Source organism: Dendropsophus ebraccatus, chromosome 6, assembly GCF_027789765.1.
Source record: "Dendropsophus ebraccatus isolate aDenEbr1 chromosome 6, aDenEbr1.pat, whole genome shotgun sequence".
NCBI classification, from domain to species: Eukaryota; Metazoa; Chordata; class Amphibia; order Anura; family Hylidae; genus Dendropsophus; species Dendropsophus ebraccatus.
The window spans coordinates 118,601,241-118,610,417 of NC_091459.1; the positions used below are offsets into that span (position 1 = coordinate 118,601,241).

At 47.7% G+C, this 9,177-nt stretch overlaps 1 long non-coding RNA gene across 1 annotated transcript; it reads left to right on the top strand.

Annotated features, from left to right (window-relative positions):
* Window positions 1–6,226: 6,226 nt before the first annotated feature.
* Window positions 6,227–8,408, top strand: LOC138795035 (uncharacterized). The gene is made up of 3 exons (XR_011363559.1): window positions 6,227–6,512; window positions 7,446–7,639; window positions 7,909–8,408. It is a non-coding gene; the product is annotated as an uncharacterized lncRNA (long non-coding RNA).
* Window positions 8,409–9,177: the final 769 nt, after the last annotated feature.

The window sequence follows — 9,177 nt, forward strand, 5'->3', positions numbered from 1 at the left end:
CTTTCTTCTGAGATATAGTGACTGGTCTGCAGGGTGGAAGCCTTTGTGTAATGATCTGTTATATTTCTTCTTTATACAGATTTCATGTCTATTCCTCATGTAAATTCCAGGCTTGTGTTCTGTGTCCATGCAAATTTCTGATCAGGCAGACGGACTATGGAAACTATCTGCAGCGTGCAGTACAGAATCACTTACAAAGCATTTTATACCAAAGGAAATATTAATCTGGGCATTGCCGGGACAAAGCATTTTATTGCCCATGGCAGACAAGACAGAGAACACTCCCTATCTAGTCCCACAGCAAATGGGTCTATAATGGTATATGAATCCCCCCCCTGCCGCCACCACTGAAAAAAAAAACCCTTAGATATGCATATACAGTGTTACACCAGAACTTGAACTGCTCATAGCAGTGCTCAGAGGATAGGGGAATATTATTTTTTTCCAAAACAACCTCTTCAAAAGAATGGCTGTTGCTTTGACTCTAAAGTAATGTCCGTTGTTTAGCACCGTTGGTACATTATTCAAGTTTAAGTTCAATAATGGACGCTTTTAAATGGATTATGCAGCACAATAAAAACATGGCCATTTCCTTCCAAAGACAACACCCCTCTTGTCTCCAGTTCAGGTGCGGTTTGCATTAAAGCGCCAATCACTTCAATGGAACTGAGTTACAGACCCCCATCCAAACTGTAGTTCTGTCTCTTGAAGAAAGTGGCCCTGTTTATGTAGAGCTGGATAACCCCTTTAACACCTTCTATGGTGTGGCAATTAAAGAGAACCTATCACCTAAATTTACCTGTCCCTGTCATAAAAGTGCATCTCTCCCTAAGTTTATTCATGAAGATACAGACTGCATTTGCAGTCTGTATCTTATACTTTATCTACTCCTCTATATCGTTGTACAGGGGAGTAACTAGAAATGGCTGGGCCCCATAGCAAACTTTTGTCAGGAGGCTGCTATAGTGGTAGTTACGCCCCTGTCGTTGTAGTATAGCCGGGTGCCGCCATCTTAATGAAGTCACTTGCATTAGAGTAGTGTGTTCCAGTGCTGGAACACAAGTGGCGTCATCAAGATGGTGGCGTCCGGCCTTACTGTATCGGTGGCAAGGATTAGGCCAAGTATAAGATACATACTGCAAATGCAGTCTGTATCTTCGTGAAGTCTATTTATGAAGATACAGACAGCATCTTCTACTTTACCTAATTCTTTGTTCCGATGCAGTAAGGCCGGGGCCGCCATCTTGATGAAGTCACTTGCGTTCTGCCACTGGAATGCAAGGGACGTTATCAAGATGGCGGTGCCCGGCCTTACTGCACTGGAATAAAGGATTAGGTAAAGTATAATATACAGACTGCAAAGGCAGTCTGTATCTTTATGAATAAAGGGAGAAGTACAGGGAGCGTTATGGTGCGTTTACACAGAGAGATTTATCTGACAGATCTTTGAAGCCAAAGCCAGGAACAGACTATAAACAGGAAACGGGTCATAAAGGAAAGACCAGAATCCCTCCTCTTTTCAAATCCATTACTGGCTTTGGCTTCAAAAATCTGTCAGATAAATCTCTCTGTGTAAACACACCATAAGACATACATAGCGATCTCGCGCTGTATAGTGCGAGATCACGGTGTATTGACAGAGCGGTGGGCAAAGGCTGATGGGAACCTATTCTGCCGCTCTACACGACGGGAGTTTCCTGTCACACGCTGACTCTTTTGAAAAGAGACGGCGCAAGACAGTGAGGTAAAAAGTGAATTAATTAAAAACGCAACTGAAAAAATAATATATTTTTTTTTAGGGTCCATTTACACAGAAAGATTATCTGACAGATTATCTGCCAAAGATTTGAAGCCAAAGCCAGAAACAGACTATAAACAGGGACCAGGTCATAAAGGAAAGCCTGAGATTCCTCCTTTTTTCAAATCCATTGCTAGATTTGGCTTCAAATCTTTGGCAGATAATCTGTCAGATAATCTTTCTGTGTAAATGGGCCCTTACAAATGTCAATTAAAAAATAATTTAAATTAAATAAAGTAATAAAAAAAAATAATTTAGTCCGTGATTGGTTCTCTTTAGCCTCTCATGGATGGAGCCAATTTTCGTTTTTGCGTTTTTGTTTTTTCCTCCTTGTGTTTAATAGGCCATAGCACTTGCATTTTTTCACCTAGAGACCCACATGCCCTTACTTTTTGCACCATTAATTGTACTTTGCAATGGCAGACTTAATTTTTGCATAAAATATGCTGCAAAACCAGAAAAAAATTATATGCACAGTGAAATTGAAAAAAAAAATCCTTTGGTCTATGGGGCTGATTGAGGTGTCTTTTTTTTGTGCCATGATGTGTTCTATCGGTATCTTGATTGCGTATATGCGACTTTTTGATCGCTTTTAATTACAATGTTTCTGGATTTAATGCGACCAAAAATGTGCAATTTTTGCACTTTGGCGGGTCTTCGCGCTTATGCCGTTTACCGTACGAGATCAGGAATGTGATAAATTATTCATTCACGTGATTACGCACCCGGCGATACCAAACATGTTTATTTATTTATAAAATGGGAAAAGGTGGGTGATCCAGACTTTTATTAGGGGCGGGTCTCTCTTATCAATGAAAACACTTTTTTTTTTTTACATTCATACAGTAATTAGAAGTCTCCCTGGGGTTAGGGTTATTCCCCCTGGGGGACTTCTAATACAACTACACTGATCTCTTATAGAGATCAGGGTACATTAGCTGTATAATACAGCACCGATCCATCAGATGCTGCAGACCATTGCAATAGAATACTTTGCCGGGATCAGCATCATTACGACGCTGAGGCCCGGCCTGGTAGATCCCCCTCCACGATCGCATCACGCGGGGGGGATCCCACCACTAGACACCAGGGATGGGCTGCATTTAAGACAGTTAGATGCGGCTGTCATGTTTGACAGTGCATCTAACCGTCTTAATTAGCGGAAGCCGTGATTGGCCCGCTCCCGCTAATAGCAGCAGTCCAATGCTGCAGATAGCAGTCGGGATCGCGGCAGTTCAGAGCATGGTTGTGATGCGGCTCCCTTCTGAACTCCTCTTCCAGATATATGCCGTACGGGTAGGGCATATGTCCTTAAGAAGTTAAAAGGGAACTCCACCTAAGGAAAATTTGTTTTCTATCGAAAGTACATTAAAAGTTATATAGATGTGTCTATACAATGTATTACCGTATCTGTACGGTTCTGCCACACTGGTAGCTGATAGAAATCCAGGAAGTGAAGAAAAACGGCCTCTGTGCCAATTCACATTGTCTCCTGCTCCCACTGATGCAGACAGGGGCAGGGCGTGATGTCCCAGGAGGCGTGGCTGGATCTTCCAATCCCCTGAGTGATTCACCATCTCTGACCAGCCAGAAGCAGGTGGAGCAAGGGCTATGGACTGTGATGAACAGCTGAGGGAAAGCATTGCATTCTGGAACCAGTACTGCATTCTGGGAACTGCTCAACCAGGAAGTACAGAAACACAATACAGAACAAGCCCCGCCCCCTAAAACAAATGGATTGTTGGTAGTTTCAAAACTGTAATAGATATGTAACTAATGCGTTATGCTTCTGCAGAAGTTTCATTTTTTTTAACCTCTACCTGGAGTTCCCTTTTAAGGCTATGTTCACAGTACGTAAGAGACAGGCCGGGTCAAGGAACGGCCGGTCTCCGCAAAGATCATCCCCAGATAATCTTTCCGGCCGCAGTGTTCTGATGCGGGCGCATCAGCGCGCGCCCGCATCAGAGCTCTCATAGCACGGAGCCACTTGCTTCATTGTGTGAACTGACAGGTCTTTCTTTGGCCGCAATTCACTGAATTCCGGCCACAGAAAAGCGACATGTCAGTTCTTTGCGGCCCCGCATGGGATCCCGGCCAGAGCGTATTCTGTGTATACGCTCCGGCCGGGATCCCATAGAAGAATAGGCAGTGTTCCACACCGTACAAAGTGTGGCTGTTGTTGCCGATGGCAACAACGGACGTACTTTTACGCTGTGTGAACATAGCCTAAGTATGTTAAAGGACTAAATAAGGTTCAGGAGGGAAGTGTTTTTAGTAAAAAACTGAACTCAAGAACAAGAGGACACAGAGAGAGGTTATCTGGGGGAAAGAGCAGAAGCAACATGAGAAAATATTACTGTACTAAAGTAGTAGTAGATGCTTGGAACAAACTTCTAGCACATGTGGTTGGTAAATCTACAATAACAGAATGTAACCTGCCTGGGCCTTATGCACACGTTCAGTATTTTATTTAATTTTTTTCATGGCCGTAGATTCCTGCCGCTATCCATCTGTACAATCCGCTAAAAATGACGGATTGGACATCTGTAGTGCATCCGTATTTCTGTAAATCAAATTTTTTAAAAATACAACCTTTCAACATGTAACTAATGTCTCATCCCAGGGCTCCAGATGGCGACCAAAATGGTCGCCAATGCGACTGACTTTTTGCAAATGGCGCCCAGATTTATTAATCTGGGCGCCATTTGCGACTGGCCCCGGCGGCGGCGCGCTGTCTCTTTAAGATGCGCGGCTGATGCGCAGCTGCCGGGGGTGTCCCGTCCTATCCCCGGCAGCGCGGCGCATCAGTGAGCTGCCTGGGGCCCTGACTTCCGGCACAGGAAGCGCACGTCAGAGACGCTTCCTGTGTCAGAAGTCACAGCCCCGGCGTACAGGAGCTCACTGACGCGCCGCGCTGCCGGGGATAGGATGGGACACCCGCGGCAGCCGCGCATCAGCCGGGGACAGCGGCCGAAGAACAAGAGGATCGCCGGGGGAGCGGGTTGTCAGGTGAGTTTGTGTGTTTGTTTTTTTTTTAAATATTGCTTAGCATAGAGGAAAGGGGGGGGGGGGGGGGCATCTATAATGGGGGGAAGAGAAGGGGGGGCATCTATAATGGGGGGAGAAGAGGGGCCATCTTCAAGGGGGGGAGAGGGGGCCATCTATAATGGGGGGGGGGAGAGGGGGCATCTATAAGGTGAGGGGGTATCTATAAGGGGGGGAGAAGAGGGGGCATCTATAATGGGGGGAGAAGAGGGGGCATCTATAATGGGGGGAGAAGAGGGGGCATCTATAATGGGGGGAGAAGAGGGGGCATCTATAATGGGGGGGAGAAGAGGGGGCATCTATAATGGGGGGGAGAAGAGGGGGCATCTATAAGGGGGGGAGAAGAGGGGGTATCTATAAGGGGGGGAGAAGAGGGGGTATCTATAATGGGGGGGAGAAGAGGGGGTATCTATAATGGGGGGAGAGGGGGCCATCTATAAGGGGAGGGGGTATCTATAAGGGGGGGAAAAGAGGGGGCATCTATAATGGGGGGAGGAGGGGGCATCTATAATGGGGGGGAGAAGAGGGGGTATCTATAAGGGGGAGAGAAGAGGGGGCATCTATAATGGGGGGGAGAGGGGGCATCTATAATGGGGGTAGAGGGGGTCATCTATAAGGGGAGGGGGCCATCTATAAGTGTAGGGCAAACTGGCTGCAGACACTGGGAGATAGATATATGCACAATTATTATTATCAGGGCCCCTCAGGTGTCTGTATTGTAGGGGGTCACTTGCATTAGTCACTAGGTGAGAGATATATCTATCTATATACACATCTTGTGGGGGGTCACTATGGCTGCAGTCATAAGTCTAGCTCAGTATGTATAGACTGTTGCAAGCTTTTAAAGGGAACCTGTCACACCCGGTGCCGGGGTGACAGGCTCCCAACCCCCCGTTAGAGCCCCCTATACTCACCTCATCCCGCCGGGTCCCGCTTCTGGAGGTGGTCGGGTCACGGAGATCTCAGCCGCTGCAGCCCGGCGCGCACACTGAGAGATGAGTCCAACGCTCATAGAGAATGACGGAGCGCTGGACTCTCCCGTCATTCTCTATGAGCGTTGGACTCATCTCTCAGCGCACGCCGGGCTGCAGCGGCTGAGATCTCCGTGACCCGACCATCTTCAGAAGCGGGACCCGGCGCCATGAGGTGAGTATAGGGGGCTCTAACGGGGGGTTGGGAGCCTGTCACCCCGGCACGGGGGTCGACAGGTTCCCTTTAAGTTCAAGTTCAGAAGAGTAAGCCTCATTAAAGGAGAAGTCCGGTGAAATTTTTTTTCCCCCATTTCCTCCCCACATAAAAAGTTATATAAGTTCCTAATGTACACTCATGTCAGATTATAGCCCCTTACCAGACTTTTCTCTGTGTCCCCAGCTGCCGGAAGTGGCTTACTTCCGCATTCTGGGCTGACGTCACGACGAGTGCAGGGTCCCTGCTGCAGCTTGGGTCGTGATGTAGGGCTGACCACGTCACTGTGCAGGCGTTCCTATGAGCTGCTGGCACGCCTCCCAGCCTCATACATATGCATACAGAAGCCTCCCTCCTGTGTAGAGGCACCCGTTCTGTGTAGAGCAATCAGAATGCTGATGAGGAGGGTGAGGAGCGAGCACGATGGAGGGCTGGAGCAGGCAGGCTGGGAGCTCCGTGTCAGCTGTGACCAGAACGCTGACAGGTGGGGGCTGCAGGGGGAAGGAGAGAGCATGGCAGGCTGGAGCAGGGTCACTGAGAGCTCGGTGCTCTGCTGCAGGGGGGGAGATACAGCATGACTGGCTGGAGGAGGCTGGGAGCCTGTGTGTGTGCTGGGATGAGAAGGGATGGGGTGGGGGCTGCTGGGGGGAAGGAGAGAGCATGGCAGGCTGGAGCAGGGTCACTGAGAGCTCCATGCTGTGCTCAGAACGGGAGGAGCTGTGCTGCAGGGGGGAGATACAGCATGACTGGCTGGAGGAGGCTGGGAGCCTGTGTGTGCTGGGATGAGAAGGGATGGGGTGGGGGCTGCTGGGGGGAAGGAGAGAGCATGGCAGGCTGGAGCAGGGTCACTGAGAGCTCCATGCTGTGCTCAGAACGGGAGGAGCTGTGCTGCAGGGGGGAGATACAGCATGACTGGCTGGAGGAGGCTGGGAGCCTGTGTGTGTGCTGGGATGAGAAGGGATGGGGGCTGCTGGGGGAACAACACATGACAGGCTGTGTAGGCACACTATAAAGACACTGTGTGCTGTGATCAGAAGAGGAGGAGAGGGGGGTTGTGTATAGTACCTGGTGAATTGTAAAGTGTACATTAGACACTACAAGTGATGCCACAGAGAATGCATGTGGCAGGACTACAGGCTAAGCATTAGGGGGGCTGGTAACATTCAGGGGGTGGGACACAGAGCAAGGCTTTACTGAGTGGGCTGGACAAGGAGCAGAGGGGAGTATACAGTGGGCGTGACAGGTACAGCAGCAAGGAAGAGGGGCTGGGACTTCTGACAGGAAGTGTGGAGAGACCAGCTGATAACCAGAACAGGCGATGTGGGGGTCCTAGAGTGGCGATTTGGGGCTCAAACTGTTACTATTCCAAAGGGGGAAAAGATCCCTTGTTTATTTGGTGATTGGTTTTTTTGAACAGACCCCGGAATTCTCCTTTAAAAGGCTAGCCAAGTGAGGCTGAAGTACTGAGTCAGACTGGATATGGTTGTCAGACTGGATATGGTTGTCAGACTGGATGTGGTTGTCAAGTTGCAAGTTTCCATGTTGAACGTTTTCAAACTAAGAAAAGAAAGAATCTAAAGGAGGAGGAGGAGGCTGCGGCCTCTGCACACAGTAAGTCCCATGTAACATAACATTAATTTTACATGGTTTAAAATGTTGGCGACCAAATATTCTATTTGGCGCCTAAATTTTTCAGGTTAGGAGCCAATGGCTCCTAGGTAAATTTTTTAGTCTGGAGCCCTGCATCCTAACGTTTTTTATGGAAATACAGATGGCAAAAGGTTACAATCCTTAAAAAAATTGCAGATCCCATTGATTTCTATGAGAGAATCCGCAAAAAAATCTGGATCCGCACTAGGACATTTCCTTTTTTTTTTCAGGATTTACTTATCGTGTGAATAGCCCAATAGGCATCAATGTGCACTAACTCGGAAAATACGGAAATACAGTATGGATCCATAGATTCCCGGACGTGTGAATAAGGCCTAAGATAATAAGAAGAGAAATACAAAAGGGGCAGACTAGATGGATCTTCTATGTTTCTATGCTTCCTTTACCTGTTATGAAGCATCTTCCTTCTCCCCTTTCTCTGATAAGTGATAGTACATGTTCCCTTTCTGGCTCTGGGTACCCTTTTCTATACTGTGGCTTTCTACCATTCCATTGTAAACACTGTTAAAAAAAAAACTTATATGAAATGTTGTGGTACCATTACTGACATGTGGTTCATGAACTGTATGTTTGTCTATAAATTTATTTTTGGCCAGGTGGATCAGGGGTGGATTAAGATGACTATGAGCCCCGGGCTGTGGATTAGTTAAAATCTGTAATATCTTCATGAAATATAGAAAGTCAGGAATTAAACGCAACACCCTTGGAAGTGTCCCAGAAGCCATGTGTCACTGCTGGTTCTGTGTGTATATTTACTGTAGATTGGCACTGAAGGTTTTGTTTGGTATTCTGTGGATGGTAAAGGTAGTATTGAATTTTGGTCACTAGATGTCACCCTGTATTTTCTCCTACTGTGAAATACAACTGAACGGAACTGGAACAAAGGATTAAAGGGGTAGTGCGGCATTTAACTTTTATTCACTAAATAACACACTTTACAAAGTTATACAACTTTGTAATGTGTGTTAAGTGTATGGCCCCCTTCCCCGTGTTCCCCCCACCCCGGAAGTGTTGGTGCATTATACTTACGTGTTCGCTGTCGACCCCGGCCGCCATCTTGTCTCGACGACGTCATCTTCAGGAGGCCGGTCGAACCGTTCCAGCCGTCCCTCATGCCGCCCCCCCCCTCTGCCGCGTCATCAGCTGAGCATAACTGTGCTGAGACAATTGCGGCTGAGCAGCTGATGACGCGGCAGAGGGGCGCCGGCATGAGGGACGGCTGGAGCAAATCGGCCGGCCTCCCGAAGATGACGTCGATGACACAAGATGGCAGCCGAACATGTAAGTATAATGCACCAACACTTCCGGGGTGGGGGGAACACGGGGAAGGGGGCCATTCACTTACATAACACACATTACAAAGTTGTATAACTTTGTAATGTGTTTTATTTAGTGAATAAAAGTTAAACGCCGCACTACCCCTTTAATGAAGCACATGCCTAGGCACATGTTTCTTATATCTGTCAGGAGCTGAGAGT